This window comes from Nuphar pumila, chromosome 15 (genome assembly GCF_984573655.1).
Source record: "Nuphar pumila chromosome 15, dmNupPumi1.hap1.1, whole genome shotgun sequence".
NCBI classification, from domain to species: domain Eukaryota; kingdom Viridiplantae; phylum Streptophyta; class Magnoliopsida; order Nymphaeales; family Nymphaeaceae; genus Nuphar; species Nuphar pumila.
Window position 1 is genome coordinate 8,801,716 of NC_143263.1, and position 22,670 is coordinate 8,824,385.

At 40.5% G+C, this 22,670-nt stretch overlaps 1 long non-coding RNA gene across 1 annotated transcript; it reads left to right on the forward strand.

Annotated features, from left to right (window-relative positions):
- Positions 1–479: 479 nt before the first annotated feature.
- Positions 480–21,947, forward strand: LOC149814392 (uncharacterized). The gene is made up of 3 exons (XR_016427961.1): positions 480–752; positions 21,492–21,511; positions 21,587–21,947. It is a non-coding gene; the product is annotated as an uncharacterized LOC149814392 (long non-coding RNA).
- Positions 21,948–22,670: the final 723 nt, after the last annotated feature.

Below are 22,670 nucleotides of genomic sequence, written 5' to 3' on the forward strand. Positions count from 1 at the left end.
CATTTAGCTCGATATATATAAACATGTATTATACATATATTACATGTTAAAATAAGAAAAAAAAGCATTTGTAAGTAATGGCGACTGGCGAGGGTAACATACAAAGGCCTATTATATATATTATATTATCGAGCCTTAAAAAACAATTGTTTGAGAAAAACAAAGCAGCTCGTGATCAGCTAGTGAACTCACGAACTGAGCCCAAGCTTGGTTCGTTTGCGAACCCTAGGTCCAGCGGCCGAGGAGGTCTGGACCCGGTAAAAAAGTTGGTCTCGCACAACCGCACAAGCACTCAGTCGCTGTCCGGACCAAGCCCAGCTCAGTGGGGTTCGTGCCCGCTCATACGTGTGAATCGAGTCATCACACGTGCAATTCGGCCCGGCAAACCCCGATATAAAACGAGGTTTTTTTCCTCACTCCCTTTCTCTTCTACAACTACAAGCGTCGTTTGTGTCCGTAGGGTTAGGGTATCTGCTTAGCTATTCGTTCACCCGAGTCGACTCCTCAATGAAGGAGGTGTTGTTCTAGGGCCATTTCCCGACGATCTAGGATTACGACAGAGTTATGGTTTTGAGGTAGCGCAGAGACGCAGATGATGTATGGCGATCAGCGGCAGCAGCAACAGCAGCATATGCATTCGCAGTCTCAGCCCGGAGGTGATTTCCACCGAGTTATGCCGATGATGCCGCCCATGGTTCACAGGCCGATACATGCTGATTACATGCACGACAATGCTCCGCCTTCTTATGACAGTTGGTGTTCTTGGATGATTCTTTCGGTTATATGTTTGTTTCTCTTAATCAATTGGCATCCGAGGGTTTAGGTTTTGAGTTTGTGGTTGCTGATTTCTTGGTTATGTCGAGGGGTGTTTCCGTTACTGTTTGAAATCGGATTTTTATTATGTGAATTGGTTCGATCACGGGTTTTTTAGGGTTTCCTTTGTGCTGCGTTTTCGTGTCTTAGGTGCTAAAATTGAATGCTTCATGAAAAATTAGACTGGTTTCTGGATTAAGCATCTATGTCGTCCTCAATTTGATGTAGTTTTCTTGCCCTGTGAACCAAATAAGTATGATGCACGCGTGTGTGCCTACACACACAATCTTCTTTCTTCCTGAACAAAAAAAATTCCAGTGAAATTGGAAAAGGCTTGTTTTACTTCAAATCTTCAATTGCCCTTCCCACGCTGGTTTGGTACGTGAGTTGCCTTGAGGTTAATGACATTGAGTTCTTCTGCACAATTTTATAAAAATCAAGAAGAAGAGTAGCATTATTAACATGAGGGAGAAATTAGCTTTCTTTTCTATAGTATATATGATAAGAGTTCTCATAACATAGCAACACGGAGCCCTGGTTTGAAATCTTTTGGTGTATTTGTACTTATTGCTCATGAACGAAAAACCAAAAATGCTATGGTTCAAACAAAAACAAGAACAAGGAGAGAAAATGAGGTGTTTGGTTGAATCATTTATGAATCCTGTATTGTTGTATGTGTTAGCTACCCCTTGCCCACATCTTCATCTCATGCCCTTCATATTTCTCGTCAACCAAACCACCCTTGCAGTCTCCACTCATACGGTGGTAGTGATTTTGTCATTGATGTAATTGATCACCACTTTCTTTCCATTGATGACGACGGTTTTATCTGATTTGGGTTTGGAGACACTGGTCTAGTAAACATGGTGGGAGTGAGAGACAATTTGGGTTGGAGGTGTATGTAAGAGGGGGAGGCGAGGAGAGAGGTATGGGTTTGATGAGGTGGATGAGGGAGAGGTAGGGGAAGGAGAAGCAGGAGGAGAGGAGGGAAGCCAGAAAATCAAGGGTGGACAGTGTGTGTGTGTGTGGGGGGGGGTGATTCTTATTAGAAGAGTGGATAACCACATGGATAAGCTCACACCAACTCATCAGTTTGAGATCCAATTCAGGATTGTCCTTAGGAGGTGTCAGAAAAGAAGTGGAATGTAATAATATCGATTCATTCAAAAGAAAAATGATTCAAATGTTGTACTTGTGTGTGTGCGTGCGCGCGCGCGCGCGCGCGAGAGAGAGAGAGAGAGAGAGAGAGAGAGAGAGAGAGAGAGAGAGAGAGAGAGAGAGAGAGAGGATTTCCATGGTACTTTTGATAAAAAATCAATCTAATTTATTTTACACACTTTGTTCGATGAGAAAATAAATCAGGTTCTACAAGTTCAAACCCATGGGTCTTAATGAATTGTGGAAATTAATAAAAGAAAAAGAGAAAGAAAGAAAAAAATCAGATTCCAAATGGAGGATTCAAACTCGAAAAGGTCCTTTTTGATTCACAAAGAATGATGGACAACGGGATTAATCGAGAAAAAACTCTTGTTGTAAGATTATAAGATCATGATTTGGTTTGCGTATGTCTGGTAAAAAGAGTAATCTTCTCCTTTGACCATTATAAAAAATTAAAAGTGTTCAATTAGAACACAAAAACATGATTGAATTGGTCCTAGTTACTCTTTGAAATGGAGTGGAAGAAGGGTAGAGATTCTTGAACGACGAAAATGATCCATTCCCTTTGAAATAATTAAATGAGGAGCCGTATGAGGTGAAAATCTCATGTACGGTTCTGCAGAGTGATAGTTGTTAAAATGTATCTAATATATATATATATATATATATATATATATATATATATTCTGTATATTACAAAATACCCGATAGGGGTAGTTTTGTAATTTCACATAGTTGTTTTAGAAAACAACTATTTTCAGTTTTCATTAAAATGTATTTTTCTTTTTTTCTTTTTTCCTTTTAATTTTTGTATTTTTTAAATAACAAAAAGGGGCTCCAACATAGAGTCGTTGGAGCCCCCAACGGTCACAAATGTGATCGTTGGGGGCTCCCAACGACTCCATGGGAGCCCCCTTTTGGGCTCCCCTTTTGAGGCATTTTGCCTCATGTTCTCTCCTCTCCCTTTTGTATAAATAGGGGTGATCCCCTTGTATATTTTCTCATTCTTGAGAGCTTTCTCTCTTCTCAATAAGAGGCTTTTTATATTGTTGCCTTCTCAAAGGCTTATGCTTGTATTGTCCCTTTGTGGACTTGTGATATTGTCTCTTTTATTCATTGTTGTAAGTGCTTGCATGCACTCTTTATATTTCCGCAATATCTCATTACATGGTATCAGAGCCACTCGATTCTTGAAGGAAAGGTGTGGTTCGTGTTTTTCATATCTAGTAGATATCTTCTCACTTCTTGGCAACATCATGGAGACAAAGATTGATCTTTCTTTCAAGCTCAATGGAAAGAATTATATGATGTGGGCATCGGCAATGGAAAATAATCTCAAAGGGAAGAAGCTTTGAGGTTTTGTCATGGGTTCCGTTCCGGAACCAAAGCTTATGCTCACGAAGATTGAAGAAGGTCAAGAAAAGGCTCTTGAAGGAGATGCTCGCCTCAAGGCCATTGAAAGTCATCAAAAGGAAGTGGAAGATTGGGAAAGCAATCACGCAAAAATCCTTGCGTGGTTTATGAATAATGTGGAGCTTAAGGTATGTGCTAATATAGCTAAATTTCGTAGAGCCAATGATGCATGGTCCTTTATGAAGGGTATGTGTACCCAAAAGGATCTCGCAAGAGCATACTTCTTGCAAGAAAAGATTAGAACCACCAAGCAAGGTGATTCTAGCATTCAAGACTATTATAGTGCTTTAAACCCACTATGGGATGAATTGGCTCTCTTGGAGCCAAAATGGGTTTCTATGGAAGATATTGATTTAAGGCAAAAACAAATGGAACAAGAGCGATTGTTTCAATTTCTTTTTGGGCTACGTCCCGAATTTGAGCAAGTGAGATCTTCACTTCTCCATAGATCTATTTTTCCTCCTATTGAGGATGCTATTGCCGAAATCACTCAAGAGGAGACAAGGCTTGGCATGAGTAAGCATGTTGATGAAGTCCTTGCCGTATCCAAACCGGGTAATAATGTTAGAACCTATAAGCCTCCTCATTTTGGGAAACAAGGAAACTACAATGGAGGAAGAAAAATGATTGTTTGTCATTATTGCAATGAGCCAGGTCACATTAGACCCGCTTGTCCTAAGCTTGTTGGAACCTTCAATTCTAAAGTGGCTTCTCTTGAGGAAACCACCACCAAAGAAGATGAAGGCAAGAACAATGACATCAAAGAAACTCTTGGACAAATATCTATGGCTCTCCAACAAATGCTAAAAGTTTCTTCTTCCACATCGGGTGCGGCTATTGCTTCATCATCTTCACCCGGTACGTATTCTTGGATCCTTGACTCCGGAGCTTCTTTTCATATGACCCCTCATGAAAATGCACTTATTGATGTTTGCACCAATTCAAAGGACTCTTGTGTCTCTACGGCCGATGGAACCTTTTTAAAAATTTCAAGTATTGGCTCTTTTAAAGATTCACAAATTTTTTATGTTCCAAAAGTAAGAGTTGTTCCTAAACTAAATTTAAACCTATTTTCGGTTTCTCAAATTGCCGACCATGGATGTGAAATATCTTTCTCATCTAATGGTTGCTTTGTGCAGGATCTCCGGTCCGGGAAGCGGATTGGGCAAGGCCATAGAAAGGGAGACCTCTATTATATGGACCATCTTGATCTCCCTACAAATTTTGTTTTCTTATGTCCAAGAAAAAAACATGGAAACTTGGCATAAAAGACTTGGTAATCCAAGTTATTCCAAAATGTATCTCTTTCCTTTTGGAAACAAATTTTGTAAGGAAAAAGAAATTAATTGCAAAGATTGCATTTTTGGAAAAATGAAGTCTATTCCATTTCCAACTAGAACTTTTTTTCATCAAGGCCTTTTGAATTGGTGCATTCGGATGTTTGGGGGCCTTCTCCGGTTATGTCTAAAGGGGGTTATTCATATTATGTTACGTTTATTGATGATTTTACTCGGTATGTTTGGATTTATTTCCTTAGTCATAAATCGGAAGTATTTACTTTCTTTAAAGATTTTCATAAAAAGGTTCAAAATCAATTTCAAAGTAACATATCTATTTTAAGATCCGATTCCGGTGGCGAATACTTATCTCACGAATTCCAAAACTATTTAACCCAAAATGGCATTTGCCATCAAAAGTCATGTCCTAGGACTCCCCAACAAAATAGCCTAGCGGAAAGGAAACATAGGCATATTATTGAAACCGCTAGAACATTACTTATTTCTAAGAATATTCCGAAGAAGTTTTGGGCCGAAGCCGTCTTAACCTCAACCTATCTAATCAATAGAATGCCCTCTTCTAAGTTAAAAAATGCTTCTCCCTATGAAAAACTCTTTAAATTTTCACCCGATTTCAATCGTCTTCGTATTTTTGGTTGCAAATGTTTTGTCCTATCACACAAAAGGGATAAGTTATCTCCAAAAGCAATTGAATGTGTTTTTCTAGGATATGGTGAAAATAAAAAAGGGTATAGATGTTATGATTTTAAGAATGATAAATTATATATTTCAAAAGATGTAACATTTCTAGAAGAAGAAAATGGTTTTGATAAACTAGAAGAAACAAATGAAATTGACTATATATTCTTATATGATCTTATTGATGACATACAAGAAGATTTTCTTGAAAACATTGATGATTCTCGTGAGGTATCCCCTCTTGACATAACACCCTCAAATGATAGTGATTCTAATATAAATGTTCATGATAGCGATACCAGTATAAATGTTTACTCAAGAAGAAATCAAGAAAATCCTATTAGTGCCCTCGAAAAATACTCTCAAATTTCTGAGGAACCACAAGTTAGGCATTCTTCTAGAATATCAATACCCCCAAATAGGTTTGTATCCTATGATTCCTTAACTCCCAACTATCGGGCATGTTTAATAACCTTACACTCTTATTTTGAACCGGCACACTATAATCAAGCTAAATCTATACCTCATTGGGTTGAAGCAATGCAAGTTGAACTTAATGCGCTAAAAAAGGCCAATACTTGGGAAATAGTTAATCTACCCTCACACAAAAAACCTATCGGTTGTCGCTGGGTCTTCAAAGTTAAAACTAAAAGCCATGGCTCTTTAGAACAATATAAAGCTAGATTAGTTGCTAAGGGATACTCCCAAGAATATGGCATTGATTACGAAGAAACATTCGCTCCCGTAGCTCGAATGACCAGTGTTAGGACTTTAATAGCTGTTGCATCAACCAAAAAATGGCCTATTTATCAACTTGACGTAAAAAATGCTTTTTTAAATGGAAGTTTAAGTGAAGAAGTTTATGTGGATCCGCCACCCGGAATAAATATTAAGCAAGGTCAAACTCTTCGGCTTTTGAAGGCATTATATGGCCTTAAACAAGCTCCTAAGGCTTGGTATGATCGTTTCAGTGATATCATGATAAAGTTAGGATTTCACTCTTGTTATACTGACACTGCTCTTTTTGTTAAACATGCAGGTTCTAGTATCGTAATTTTGTTGCTTTATATTGATGATATGATCATCACTGAGAATGATCAAAATAGTATTATTAATGTTAAAAATATGTTAAAAAATAATTTTGATATGTCTGACTTAGGTTTTCTCAGATATTTTCTTGGAATTGAAGTTGCATATTCTCCTAGAGGATATATTTTGTCACAGATGAAGCTTGCTGCAGATATATGTTCTAAGTCTGGGATTTCTGATGATAAGAAAGTAGAGACTCCCGAGGTTATTAATGCCAAATTGCGGTTGGAGGATGGGGTTCTTCTGGAAGATCCTACACCTTACAGACAACTCATTGGGTCTCTTACCTATTTAACCATCATCAGACCAGATATCACTCATGCGGTTCACTGTGTTAGCCAATTTCACCATGCTCCTACAACTGTGCATATGAGTGTTGTTCTCCGAATCATCCGCTATATTCGGAATACCATCAATAAAAGGCTATTTCTATCCTCTTCTTCTTCCTTGAATCTTCTTGCTTATACTGATGCAGATTGGGGAGGTAATCCCAATGATCGAGTCTCAACTACTGGTTTTTGTGTTTTTCTAGGAGACTCTTTGATTGCTTGGCGATGCAAGAAGCAGTAGAAAGTTTCACTATCATCCACTGAAGCTGAGTACCGGGCTATGACAACCACGACAATGGAACTTGTATGGCTTCGCAGTTTGCTTAAAGACATGGGAGTTGATATCACCGAAGCCTCAAAGCTATGTTGCGACAACAAGAGTGCCATCTATATTGCGAGCAATCATACTTTTCATGAGCGTACAAAACATATCGAAATGGATTGCCACTATGTCTGTGACGAATTCTTGCGAGGAACTATTGCTCTTCCGTATGTCACTTCAGAATATCAGTTGGCGGACTTCTTCACTAAAGCTCTTCCGGCTCCTCGCTTCATGTTTCTTCTTGGCAAACTTTCCGTCATCTCCTCGTAAAGTTTGAGGGGGGGTGTTAAAATGTATCTAATATATATATATATATATATATATATTCTGTATATTACAAAATACCCGATAGGGGTAGTTTTGTAATTTCACATAGTTGTTTTAGAAAACAACTATTTTCAGTTTTCATTAAAATGTATTTTTCTTTTTTTCTTTTTTCCTTTTAATTTTTGTATTTTTTAAATAACAAAAAGGGGCTCCAACATAGAGTCGTTGGAGCCCCCAACGGTCACAAATGTGATCGTTGGGGGCTCCCAACGACTCCATGGGAGCCCCCTTTTGGGCTTCCCTTTTGAGGCATTTTGCCTCATGTTCTCTCCTCTCCCTTTTGTATAAATAGGGGTGATCCCCTTGTATATTTTCTCATTCTTGAGAGCTTTCTCTCTTCTCAATAAGAGGCTTTTTATATTGTTGCCTTCTCAAAGGCTTATGCTTGTATTGTCCCTTTGTGGACTTGTGATATTGTCTCTTTTATTCATTGTTGTAAGTGCTTGCATGCACTCTTTATATTTCCGCAATATCTCATTACAATAGTAAGGGTGACTTATCTATCAACTTTTCCACTATCACCCCCCAAAACTAAACTCTACTTTATGTAAAGTCGCTAGAGTACGATTAACTTCTGGATTTGAAATCATTGCTTATATACCTAGTATTGGACATAATTTGCATGAACATTCTATAGTATTAGTAAGAGGAGGAAGGGCTAAGGTTTTATCTGGTGTGAGATATCACATTGTTCAAGGAACCCTAGATGATGTCGGAGTAAAGGGTGGTCAACAAGGGCGTTCTAATGCGTTGTATCATTTAATAATGCCATGTGAATCACTAAAAACTTGTGAAGTATATAACTAACCTAATAATGAAAGTTTCATAAGGGGATTGGATCAGGCTACCATGCGACAAAAGATCTTCTCTCTAAAGAGATTCAACCCTATTATGTTAATATGTTTAAGTGGATGTTGAGGACAAACTTTCTAATTGACAAAGTTATGTGAAACTTGATTGTAGTTACTAATTGCCCCCTCTTAAGGATTTGTCTTGGTGAATATTGACAACAATAATAAAGTGTTAGGGTCATATAGAGGCTGCTGGACATGTGTCAGGGAGTGTGATGCTTTTTTTGGCATCTATAGGCTGCTGGACATGTGCCAGGGTCATATAGAGGCTGGTGTGCATGTTTTTATCAGATTTTAAGGTTGGGTCTACTTATAAGGGGGTGTAGGATATGAGAGAGAGAGAGAGAGAGAGAGAGAGCACATGTTGATGCGACCCGTAAGGATTCACCCTCACACACCCTAGGCGCAGGCTCACCTGGCTAGGCCATAGACGCCCATGACTTTGAGCCATTAACTTTTGGTCGTCATTTAGCTATTTGGTTTTGGTTATTTTGTCATTTGCTTTATTGGGTTGGATTGTTGGTATAGGATCCAAGGCCCAACATGTGGTGACCCAAATCCAAATAAAGGGGCCTCTCTCTATATAAAGACTTTATGAGAGAGCCTAAGGATGCATAAATAAAATATTGGTTCTTTTAGTTAATTAGCTTTGTCTCCCCCTCTCTTTCCTTCTCTCCCTCTTGGACGTCTCCCTCTCCTTCCCTTTCTCTCTTTCTTTCCTTTTCTCCATCTCCCCCTCCTTCCTTTTCTCTCTCTTTCTTCCTCCCTTCTCTCCTTTTTCTTTCCTTTCTCTCTCCCCTTAGCTTTGATGTGAAGCCATCTCTCCCTCTCCTTCATGTCTCTCTCTTCTCCTCTCTCTCGTCTCTCCCTTCTCCCTCTTTAATGTCTTCCTCTATCCCTCTTTTCTCTCTCACGTCTATCTTGTCTCTTTCTCTCTTTAGCTTTAGTAGCAACCCCCTTCTCTTTGGGTGTTCCCATGAGTGTCATAAGGGTTGCATACGTCCTCAAGACTGCCGAAGCCTATCGGATCTCTGCCTTGCACGTAGAGTGTGCCGGTAACCGGCCCTTGGCCTACCACAACCTGTATTCATATTGGGCATTTGATCTGCACCATCAGTGTGTAGGGATCCATCCTATGTAGATTAGACCACCAAGGCACTCATCCGAGGGCACAATAACCACTTGCCGCCATGCCTTTGCCCCTAAGATGACATGGTTGGTTGAGCATAGAAAATATGATGAGGGAGAGAGAGTTGGTGATGTGGCTGCAATTATTGAGTGGTGGAACATGTGTACTACATACAAGAGGTGAGAGTTTGATTTACCAAGTCTATTCTTAAGTATTTGGAGATAGGGCTTATGGTTTAAAGTTGGTAGGAAGTGATGGTGAGTCTGACTCGTCTATGTTTGTAGTGACAGTTCTTGTGCATGAGACAAGCATGGTGCAATGATGGTCTCTCTTGGCATTCTTTTTGTTGATTATGTTATGCATGATTAACTATTAGGAAGGAGGATTGGGATTGGTCATAAGAAGGGAGACTTGTATTACCTAGATTGGCTGGATGAGTTCACAAAGGATATCTAGAGTTAGTTTAGGAGCTGCAGTTATGAATGAGTCGGTATTCTATAAGTCATATTTCTCACTCTAGGATGTCGGGAGAGACCTCATCATTGCGCCATGCATGTCTCATGAGAATTGCCACTAAAGACATAGATGAGTTATACTCATCCTCACTTCCCAACAACTTTAAACAATAGACCCTATCTTCAAATACTCAAGAGTAGGCTTGGTGAATCAAACTCTTACCTCTTGCATGCAGTCCACATGTCCCACCATACACCAGTTGCAGCCACATCACCAACTCTATCTCCTTCATCTCATTTTCCATCCTCAACTGACCAAAAGAATGTGAAGAACCCAAAGTATGCACACGCTTTCAAAGCACATGGCCTACCTGCATACACTCAATAACTTTTTTGTCTTAGGCACATAGCACAAATGACTTGGATCCACTGCTTCATCTTTGCATGCCAATACAAACTTCTCCCCTCTTTTATGCATTCCACGTGTGACAACTCTCTCTGCGCAACCCAAGAAAACCTACCACTACACTCCTCTCTCTCTCTCATGACTATGGTCCGTATGATACACATGAGTACATGACCACTGTACCCAACATGTTGCACATCAATATGTATGGTGCAAGTGAATCAAACCATCCTCATGTGACCATCCATAAGATGTGTATGGTGGATCTCTCTCTCTCTCTCTCTCTCTCTTTGCATGTGGATCACACAACCGTCAATGTGTATGGTGCAAGTGAATCAAACCATCCTCATGTGACCATCCATAAGATGTGTATGGTGGATCTCTCTCTCTCTCTCTGCATGTGGATCACACAACCGTCTTGTAACCATCCATGGGACGTGTATGGTGCATGTGTTTCGACATGTGTATGTAGCACACCTTTCCAAAATGGACATCCTTTACTACAATGCATGTGATGCATGTCAGCACATGACCATTGTACCCAATATCAACATCTAGCACATCGATCTGTATGGGGCAGCACATCAATGTGTATGGTTCTAGTGAATCAAACCATCCTCATGTGACCATCCATAAGATGTGTATGGTGGATCTCTCTCTCTCTCTCTCTCTCTCTCTCTCTCTCTCTGCATGTGAATCACACAACCCTCATGTAACCATCCATGGGATGTCTATGGTGCATGTGTTTCAACATGTTCATGTAGTATACCTTTCCAAAATGGACATCTTTCACTAGAGTGCATGTGATGCATCAACACATGAGCATTGTACCTAACATCTAGCACATCGACGTGTATGGGGCATCACATGGATGTGTACGGTGCATTTGAAGCACACCATCCTATGTTGGATGTGTTTCAACGTGTGCATCTCTCTCTTAGCACATGACCACTATACCCAACATCTTGCACGTTGATGTGTATAGTGCATGTGAAGCACCAGCCTATGGTGGATGTGTTTCGATATATTTTTCTTCTCTCTGCATCTGAATGACACGACCCTTGTGTGACCATCCATGCGTTGTGTATTGTGTATGCGTTTTGGCGTGTGCATGTATGTAACACTCTCCCTCTCTCTCATATCCTACACCCTACATGCCGCATCTTATAAGTAGACCCAACCCTAAAATCTGTTAAACATGGCGAGCCTCATCTGACCATCCATGGGATGTCTATGGGTGATGTAGGCAATGCTCTCTCTTATCTCGTTTTCACCTTGCATGCCGCAACAAACTCAAGTTCTGTGTTCGGCGGACTGCCTGCTCGATCAAGACGGGGGATGTCTCGTGGAGGTTCTCGGAGCATTTGTTCAGGGGGCCTCGGAGGTCTCTTGCTTGCAACCTGTGCATCCACAACCTTGCCCAGATTCATTAAGTTCGGGGTGTGGGTCACAGGGGGTCGATGACATGTTCCTCATATAGGGTATGTCCTTTGCAGAGGTTGCGCGAGCACTAAGAGTGTGCAGATTTCACTCGGGCACGATCGGCGGCCAGGGTCGCAAATAGTCTTCGTAGAGCTAAATCATTGGCCTGTTCGCAAGCCCAGCTTAAAGAAGATGAATCCAGCTCAGTTCGACGCTCAGTTAGGCACGATCGGCGGTCAGGGTCGCAAATAGTCTCCGTAGAGCTAAATCATTGGCCCGTTCGCAAGCCCAACTTAAAGAAGATGGATCCAGCTCAATTCGACGCTCAGTCAGGCAAAGGCGTACTAGGGTGCTCCCTGATTATTTATCATGAAGATGTGCATTTGGAATATTAGGGGCATGAATTGCTCCCGCAATCACTTGTTTTAGCTAATTGGATTAGATATGAAAGTTCGGACGTCGTTGCAATTTGTGAAACCATAATGGAGGATATTTCGTTATCAGTGGTGTCTTACTTATGGAGAGGTGCGACATATTCTTTTAAACCGGCCGTTGGGTTTGCTGGGGGCATCCTGGTTCTTTAGAAAGCTTCTTTTAAGGTGACGATAGTGGTCATTATTCCACCTCTCTTTCTGCAAACTTGCTGCCGTCGCTACAAGATGTCGTCTTCACCTTTGTGTATGGCCCTGTCGTGTCAGCCTCGCGACCAACTTTCTGGGCTGACTTGGACCGAGTTTTGGTTACTTTTGGAGCTCTTTAGTGTTTAGGAGAAGATTTCAATTGTCTGTTGTCCACGCAAGATTCTAGTCTGCCGGTTCTTCTCAACTCCTCCATTAGGGGGTTTCAAGAGTTTGTTTGGCGGAACCAGTTTTACTCGGTACTTCATGTGAGGGAGCAATTCTCATGGTCAAATATGATGTCTCACCCTTGCTTGCGGATACTTGATCGTGTATTTCTCTCACCAGATCTATTTCACGCTGTCCCGGATATCACTGCATGCATGCTGCCACGGACCATGTCCGATCATGGACAACTGACTGTTTCTTGGGGCACAGGCTTCAAAGTGTGTCGTAGATTCTTCTTTGAGAAGTGGTGGCTTCGTGTGCCAGACTTTAAGCAACTGGTTAGACAATCATGGGTTGAACCTGCTACAGGATCTTGGGTGACCATCCGCATCCATGTAAAGCTTTTTCGTCTTCGGCAACGTATTAAGGAATGCCTCAGCTTTAATAACCTGAACAAGTTTAGGTTCATCGGCCAGTGGGAAGCTGAGCTCTCATCTTTGGCCCAATGTCAGGTCGATCTTGTTGGTGTGCCGGAGGGTCAAGTGCTTCAGTTGCAAGAGCGTATCGTCGTCCTCTCTGCCCTTGTTGCAAAATGGAGAGCGCGAGATGAGCTTAGATGGAAATTGAGGGCCAGAGTTGCATGGTTGGCTAATGGCGATGATAATACACAATTTTTTCATATGAACGCATCAAATAAGTACAATAAGAACTGGTTTCTCTCGATCGAGATCGATGGATGCAAGTTTGGTCAGCAAAATTGCTTGCCAGCTATTACTTCTTATTTCTTCAGGCTGTATTCAACCGACGTAGGTTTTGGGGGGGTCATCGCCGATATGGGTTATAAGCGGTTGGTGGCAAACAAATTTGTTCCTCTACGGGCTTGATTCACCGAAGCTGAGATTTCTAATGCTATTAGCGGCTTCTCGGGATGGAATGCCCAAGGCCTTGATGGTTTCCACGTAGACTTCTTCAAAGCTTTTTGGTCAATTGTTAAAGCCGACCTGCTCCACTTGTTCGATGAATTCTATCGTAATGCAAGGCTGCCTAAACCATACCATGTGGCAGTCATCTCTTTGATTCCTAAGAGGCAAGGGGCGTCAGACATATCCAACTTTAGGCCGATTTCGGTGATGGGTGCTTTGTATCACATCATATGTAAGGTGTTGGCTAATCGGTTGCGCGCTGTCATTGATCAACTTGGCTCTCCGAACCAGGGGGCTTTTATTCTGGGTCGAAGTGTGGAAGAATCCTTTATTTGTGCAACTGAGCTTTTTCACTCTTTATAGTCGATCGGAGCACCGTACTTCTTGTTAAAATTGGATTTTCACAAGGCTTATGATAGTCTAACATGAGATTTTTTGTTTAAATCTCTAACAATATGGGGTTTGGCAGCCGGTTTATAGCATGAGTTAAGGAGCTGTTCACGAAATCCGTGTTGTCGATTTGCATCAACGGACTGAGAGGGGAAGAATTCAAGTTGGCTAGAGGTGTGCGGTAGGGTTGTCTCCTAGCCCCAATCCTTTTTAATATCGCGGCAAAGGGTTTACCTATTCTCATGAAAAGGGCAGAACAAAAATGATTCTTGGATTCCTTGGGCATTCTTGGTTTTGTTGGTCACACAATTCAATATGCAGATGATAATATAATATTTGGTCATGCGAATGTTAATCAAATATCCAGGTTGTGCTTCATTATTAAAGTATTCGCTGTAATTTCAGGCCTTCGCCTGAACGAGAGTAAGTGCGCTCTGGTCTTACTTAATGCTGACCCTCTTTTCTAATAGGCTGCTGCAAGGATCTTCAACTGCCCGATACCTGACCTTTTTGTTTCTTAGGTCTATCGTTGCACTCACTGCAGTCGTCGGGACCTTCATCTTAGATGTCTACTATAGAGAGGGTGCAAGGGAGATTGCAGTCTTGGAAGGCCCGATATTTATCTTTTGCGGGACGATTGACGCTAATTTGCCATGTTTTGGCCAGATTACCAGACTTTCGTATGAGCATGTCCATTATACCGACGACAGTAGAACGAACAATTAACCGTTTGCTTTCGCACTTACTTTGGTCTGGGAATGCATCTCACAAAAAGTACCCGCTTGTTTTTTGGCAGCAAATCGTTCTCCTGAGGCAGCGAGGCGGCTTGGAGACTCCAGATCTGAGAAAGAGGAGCATCGTTTTAGTCTTGAAGTGGGCCTTGGTCGCTTCCACATCTCCATTTCCTTGGGCTACGTTTGTTAGGCAAAAATATGATAGTCTACCAGACTCCCTTCTTTCGACGCCCAGTTCAGTGTGCCATTCGTCCCTCTAGTTGGAGTGGCGGAAGACACTTCACTTATTCAATGGCAGGGATCTTAGGCCTGGTCATGGCCGCCCGTGGCTTCATTGGGGCATGACGAGCGGAGATAAGTTCTCTATTAAGCAAGTTTACCATTCCTTGTTGCCATCCGGGATGGACTTTGTATATGGGGTAAGGGGCCCGCTCCAAAGGCAAAAGCTTTGGCGTGGCTAATGGCTCTGGATCGTCTGCAAACCCAAATTAATGTCAGGAAACAGGGGCTTCAATTTCTCAGCATGTGTGTTCTTTGCGAGAAGGCAGTAGAGGACACAACTCACCTATTTTGGTTTTGCACGGTCGTTCTAGGCCTATTTTTTCAAACTTGGGGTGCACCGTCTGTTCAAACTCGTTCGAGTTTCGTTATTTGGGACCTTTTGCTTAGTCCCATGATTTTACGACACAAAAAAAATGGAGATTATTGTGGAAGGTATGGTTGGTTTAAGCATGGTAGGTGATCTAGACTGAAAGAAACGACATATTTTTCAGGGGCATCAAATTCGATTTTGGAAGGCTTTGCCAACGGGTTATGTCTGATGCGTATCTGACTCTTAAATTACATAGTAGAGACGGGGGGTGTTGGATTTGCTTGTACTCTGAACTGTGCACTGTCATCATCTAGATTGTGGTTGTCTTACTCTTATGTTTCTCTCTCATCCAATATTCCGTTGGATGTATTTTGGTAATGTTGAATGATGAATGTTTTCTCTCTCTCTCTCTCTCTCTCTCTCTCTCTCTCTCCTACACCCCTATGTGACATAGACACGATAACCAGGTAGTTGTACCCATGTCGACATGACTCGACATGGGTACTGGTACCTGACGCAACACGGGTACATGCTGGTCTGGGTTGGGTCCAACCCGACCCAAACAAAAAAAAATGATGTGGGATTAAGAAAAAGAAGAAGAGGATGAGAAGGAAAGGAAGAAGAGGAAGAAAAAAAAGAGAAGAAGAAAGAGAGAGCAAACCCTCTTCAACTTCCTCCTTCCAATATGCCCGAGAGAGAGAGAGAGGGGGAGAGAGAGGAAGTGTACCTCTTAGGGTGGGCCTCTTCTTCTTCTTCCTCTGAGAGAGAGAGGGGAAATGCCCTGTGCGAGAGAGAACAAAAAAAGGGGAAGGCACCTTCGACCTTCCCCTTTTAAAAAGAGAGGAAAGAGTTTGGGTCTGGGTCCTATGTGGATCCAGATCCAAACTTTTTCCTCTATTTTATAGAGAGGGAAAATAGTTTGGGTCTGGATTGTATGTGAACTATGTCACATGAGTGCGGGTGCGGGTGCGACACGGGTGCGGCGTAATTTGAAAAAATTTGGACACAGGGACTCGACTATATATATATATATTAAAAAATATATATTATAAATATATATATTTTAAATATATATAATTATATATAACAATAAATTAACACATAAAGATTGTAAAATTTAAAGCAAAAATAAAAAAGCAATTCTTAACAACACAAACTTACCAAAATATAACACATAAAGAAGCTTGTGAGTGTGATAAACAACAAAACTTATCATAAATCTACCACATCGTCTAAATTAGAGGGAAGAACAGGATCGAGGTAGTCCATGTTGAGAGTATGTAAATTATGTTCTCCCTCCAAGTCAAAATCTTCTGGATTTACATCCCAATTCTTGGATGGCCCACAACAACATCAAAAAATGACTATATTAGTATCTAACTTACAACTTTGAATACAAATATTTAAATACAAACTTTGAATACAAAGAAAAAAAGTACATATACTCTTCTTTGGTGCAGCGATTAATTAATCGTAGATTTGAGTGAACATAAACCAAATCCTCTGCTCTTTTACTAGTGAGTTTGTTTCTTTTAATGTTGTGAATTTGAGCATATGTACTCCAATTTTTTTCACAACAAGATGATGTACCAGGTTGAGATAACAACTTCATTGCAAGACGTTGCAGATTTGGTGTCTCTGATCCATATGTTGCCCACCAATTAAGGGGATCTTCCTCGTCCCTTGCCACAAGTACTGCTAAAGAATCAAATCTCCCAGTAGAAAACTTGCCAAACTCACTATTTACAACCTTAAACATGTGAGGATCATTAAAAAGTCTTCCCAAATATATCATTCTATTTCTTGATATCTCAGGATCTTCATTTGGAGAAACACAACTAACACCTGCTGTCAACCATTTTTTTGCGTAGTATTTTGGATTGAGAGAGTGTGCCATGCAATGTAAAGGTGTATTGCTTTTATCCCATCTTCTCACTAAAACTGAATGTACATGATTGTAAAATTCTGAATCATCAAGTGCAATATCTTTTTTCTTATGTTTAAAAATGATACTTTGAACTTTTTCAATCATATTGTCCCATATTTCATAAATTTTATGAAGCATGGGTACATCTCTGTCAATTTCTCTCAACATTTCTCAAACAGGCTCTGTAAATTCAACAAAATATGTAATTTTATCCTACCAAAAATCATCACAGATGCATGTTTTTATAGCTTGAGCCTTGAAATCATCTTCAGTATGATGAAAATCTCAATCTTGATCAGCCACCATGATCATCAATGCATTCTTGAGTTGCTTAATTCTTTTTATCATAACAATGAGAGAAGCAAAACGAGTTTCAACAACTTTCAGTAACTTGAGATTAGAATGCCTATTAAGTATAGAAAGAGCATGATGATGGTTTACAACAAAATTTCTAATATTTTGAATATCATGCTCTATTTCCTCAATCTATAAGCACATTTCATGTGCATGTGCATCATCTTTTGATGGATTGCATATACTCTTAAGTGTCAAATTTAAACTGTGTGCAGCACAAGGAGTCCAAAAAATATGTGAATATGTATCTTTACTTGCCAAATTCATTCCTGCACGACTGCAAACTGGAGCATTGTCAGTAATGATTTGCACCACTTTCTTCACCCACTTCTTTTATCACTTCAACAAATAATCTCTTTAAATATTCAACATCTTTAAACCCTCCAGATGCATCAACAATCTTCAAAAAGATTGACCCATTAAGTGAGTAAGCAATGAAGTTTATCAGTGGTCGCCTTTGTATATCAGTCCACCCATCAGAAACAATTGACACTTCATGTCGTTTCTATGCAAAATTTTGGGTCTCTAACAAGTCTTCAATTCTATTTTTTTCCTCTGCAAGAATGACTGTTCTTAGTTTTTCTGAACTAGGAGGCACATAACCACTCAAATTACAATTAGACAAAGATGTAATCATATCTTTCCAGTATGGACTTCTAGCTACATTAAAAGGAATTGAGCTTGAGTAAAAGAATCGATCAATGTTTTTATCAATTTCTGCTCTTGTCATGTTTTTGAATGACGCTTGTATTGTTTTATTGCTTTCCATCTTTCTTTTCTTTAAAAGCTCTTCTTGTATATCACTAGCAGTAGGAAAAGACAAATTAATCGAATCGCTTCTCATCTCTGCAATTTTCTTCCTTTCAGCTTCCTCTTGTTCTTTTTTTAATTGCTTTAACATGTCTTTATCAACCCCAGAACATGCCCTAATTCCTTGACCACGAATATGCAAAAGATGTGCTTTCACACGCGTATAAGAACATGTGAAAACAGTCTTACATAGATTATAATGAAACAACACATTCCCACCACCACCACTACTAGCTTTTACCCTTTTTGTCACAAACCTCCAAAGTGGTTGAGAAACTTCTAATTCAGGGTTAGAACTTGAACCAAATGTATTGACACTACCGCTAGAACTCACCATTATATCTGAAAAGTGAAAACTGAAAAGAAAATAAGTAAATAAAATAAAGTTAATAAATACTTCAAAATAATAGTAATAGGAGCTCTAGGTTCGTTCCCCCTGTTTAAACCAGACCCTCCTCTGCAAACCAGGTTCGAGATAGGGGGCTTACCCCCTATCTGATGCTAAAAGGATGGGCAGGGCAAGCCCCTGCTGAACCTTATCAGTGGTAGGGGCTTTGCCATTGCCAAAAAGCTAAAGGCAACAGGGGAAACGAGGAGGGGCCGAGCCCCTCGTTTCCCTTTTGTTCGACAGGGGTAAGACTCGTCCTGTCAGTCGAGCCCCCTCCTTCCCCCACTCCTACTTCTTACCCCTGCGATAAAAGGGAAACGAGGAGGGGTTGAGCCCCTCCTCTGTGAATTAGAGGCACAGGGAGGGACTGAGCCCCTCTTCTGCGAGCAGCGGGTGCAAGGGGGGGGGGCTGCCTGACATAAGCGAAACGAGGAGGGGCCAAGCCCCTCCTTTGTGAAGAGGAGGCACAAAGAGGGGCCGAGCCCCTCTTCTGCGAGCATAGGGTGCACGAGGGTCGACATACCTGTTGAGTGTTGACGGAGGGGGAGACGGTGGCTGGCACCTGTGCGTACCGTCGTCGGAGTCTGGATCGCCGATGTGGGTTTAAGAGAAAGCTGCAGGGGCTGAGGGGGAGAGGCAAAATCGAGAGGGTAAGCCCCTCCCCCTGTCGATAAACCCCTTTTAGGGTTCGGTTACAGATGAATTTTGGATCTAGGTCGGGTCCGGACCCGATCCGACCACGATCCAAAACATATTTTAAACATCAAAACGGACATTTTTGGACTCGGTCAAAGTTGACCGAGTCCAAAATGTAGACGGGCTCGGCCTCGACTCGTTGACCGAGTCTGACTCTGCGTTGACCGAGTCCGGGCCGAGTCCGAAGCCGCACCCGTATCGGGGCGTGTCGACTCGGTGCGGCGCCTCCTTAGCCGAGTCCGTGTGACATAGTACGTGAAACCAAACCCAAACTCTTTCCTCTCTCTTATAGATAGATAGATAGAGAGAGAGAGAGTTCCTCTCATATAAAAAGAGGAAATAGTTTGGGTCTGGATCATATGTGGATCCAGACTCAAACTCTTTCCTCTCTTATATATATATATATATCCGCATTGTTTGAAATTGTCGTGTCGTACCCTCCGTACCCGTACCCATGTGACATAGCTACACCCCCTTATAAGTAGACCCAACCTTAAAATCTGCTAAACATGCGCACCAGTCTCTATATGGCCCTAACACGTGCAGCAGCCTATAGATGCCAAAAAAAGGTGTCCCCTTTCCCCTTACATTCACCTATTGGTATATATAAAGATATTCTTCCTTTCTTTCTGGCAATTCCTTGAATGCAAGAACTCACCAAATGTTTTGTTTGGAGCTCAAATTGGCTTGCTTTGATTTTTTATTGTGTTAAAAGCTTCTGATATTTTATCAGCACTTATTCTATGAAGCTCATGGAGCTTGCTTTTCTCCTACCCAAAGTTTTGTTCCTTTTCAAGTAAGCGTTTTAGTTAAAGGGCTTGGGCCCTCCTGGATACAATATGACATTCTAAGTTATAAGGTTTCTAGCTATTCCTTTTGCAGTACAAGAAGCCCTGGGAACTTCTACTAAAATGACAGTTGTGAATAATATGGTCTCTCTCCATCTCCAAAATTAATTTCTTTTTTATTGAAACATCATATTAGCCTTCAATAAAATTTTCCATGAACCATGTCTCATTAAATAGCTATAAGCATAACCACAAGAAAAAGTCAGAAACCCAAATGAAACAAAATACTCCTGGACTTTTTTTGGGGGGGCAACCAGGGAAAACCACCTAGCTTATTCGTGACATGATTGTTATAAAAACCCCAGGTCCCCTTTCCACACCAGGGAGTATACACAGCTTCGTCCTTGCAGCAAGGGACATGCACCCGTGGGTTTCGAACTCTTGATGCTCATTCAGCTTGGTGAAGTTCACGAGTCGTCCCTACCAGCATGGGCAAACCACTCAAGGACTTGAAAATTTGTGACACGAAATAAAAATGAATTGTATAAATTTTGTTCGATAGAAATATCTAAATCTAATATAACCAGTTCATATAGTGTATGAAAAGCCTATGGATTACTTTCACTAGACATAGTAAACAACCCAGTGAAGAAGAAACTTCTTATAATCCATAACTTTGTTATATAATGGATATTCACTTCATCTCTCTAAATTATTATAGGTTCATGTTCTAGGTATGGCAAGGTTTTCAAATATCTGAATGTGTTTGGCCTATTAAAATGAGGGAAAACCATAATGATTCCAATATGTTAGCTTTTTTGTGAACTTATTTCTCTAATATCCCCAACACTGATTTCTCACAGAATATCAAAACAATTTTGCAACCAAATATAAAAGGATTGTACCAAAATAAGAACAAGAACACATAACCAATTAGAATTATTTATCAACTTGAATAAAGTAGTTATTATTATGTCCCACAATGATCTCTACATCAGGGGAAACTAAAAAAGTATCGGAGAACAAATGAGAAAAGAAAAGATTTTATTGACTTATTCTGTTATTATATTTCTACTATTGGTTGTCTTGCAGTGTTGTGAAAGTCACAATGTATCATATAATATGTTACGAAACACAACTTTTTCAAGGCAAAACCGACTTGAGACACCTGAAACTAGTTTAGAGGTGTATCTTATGTGTCTCATGTATATCACATGATATTGATACTGCAGGAATTTTCTAGCAGCCGTTCTTATTTTTTACCAGACCTTGTTCACTTATAAGGGGTTTTTTTACCCTTAAACACACCGTAAGTCATTCTTTCTTTTTGGTGTGAGAACTAGGATTTCCAAGGAATATGATGGGTTTTGAGGGGTTCATCACTCTGCAGTCTGATTTTCGTGCAAAATTGCAGGTGGATATTCGATGATTGAGGTGAATAAATGTGATTTATGCATTCTCATCTATTCTTCTAACCTTTGAGGTAACAAATCCTATTCTTTTGCTTAGATCTACAGGATTTTGGAAATTTGGGGTAGCTATGAACTCGAATGATCCAGCATGGCATTGGAGACTCAAATCAAGGAGATTGAAAATCCAAAATACAATTTTTATAGATGATCCACAGTTACTAGAAGCTTTTAAAAAACTCAGAAGCTCGATTCCTAAGTGCAAAACCATGTGCTTTTATGCTTCCAAAATTTTATAGGAAGCAGACTTCCTCCAATATAAAATCATAACTTTTATTGATGTTTCATGGTATACAAATTTCTTTTAAAGATATTTTTATTGCAAAACCTTCATATGATGAGTATTTTTCTGGGCAAAAGGGCCTAAAAATATGTTTAAATAAAGACAACTTTTCTTCTTATGTCACTTCATACTCGCTTCAATTTTCACACCGTACTTGCTTCCTCTTATGTTTCTTAAATACTTGGCACTTCACACATATAGGGTTCGCTTGCTACCACCGAGGTGGTATCCCATGTGGTAAGCGGGGTCCTGTGCCAAGCTGAAGGCCCAGGTTCGAATCCCTCTGCCACATGGGGCTTAAGAGATATCTGGTAGGGGTCTGCCTCACCCCAGCTTGCCTTTCAAAACTAAAATTGTTCGCTTGCTTCACACTTCACGCATTGCCACGAGTGTCTCTCTACTAAAACACCATTTAGTCAGGACAGGCAACATTGCTTCCTTGTGCATGTCGAGCGACATACAAGATACTGTTATATGGCATGCTTATACAAATGACTCGCTGTTTTTTACATGCTCATGTAAATTATTCATTCTTGGGGCATTTAAATCATAGATATATGGATGGAAGGAAGAGACCAAGGACACAAAAATGGCTTGGCGCTGTGATATTGCCCACCAGTTGAGAATCAACTTGAAGATTATTGAAGTGTTGTTTTTGTGTGCTTGTAATCATGGAGCCATATAGATTCAAATGTCATATTTTAGGCCAAGGCAATTACATATGATGTAGCACTTTTCATATTTCAGCGATTCAACCAATATTCGAGCTGAAAATATTACCAGTTTAGAACGAACTGAAAGGAGAAGAGCACAACAGCTGCTAATCCCATGTGTTGTTTCA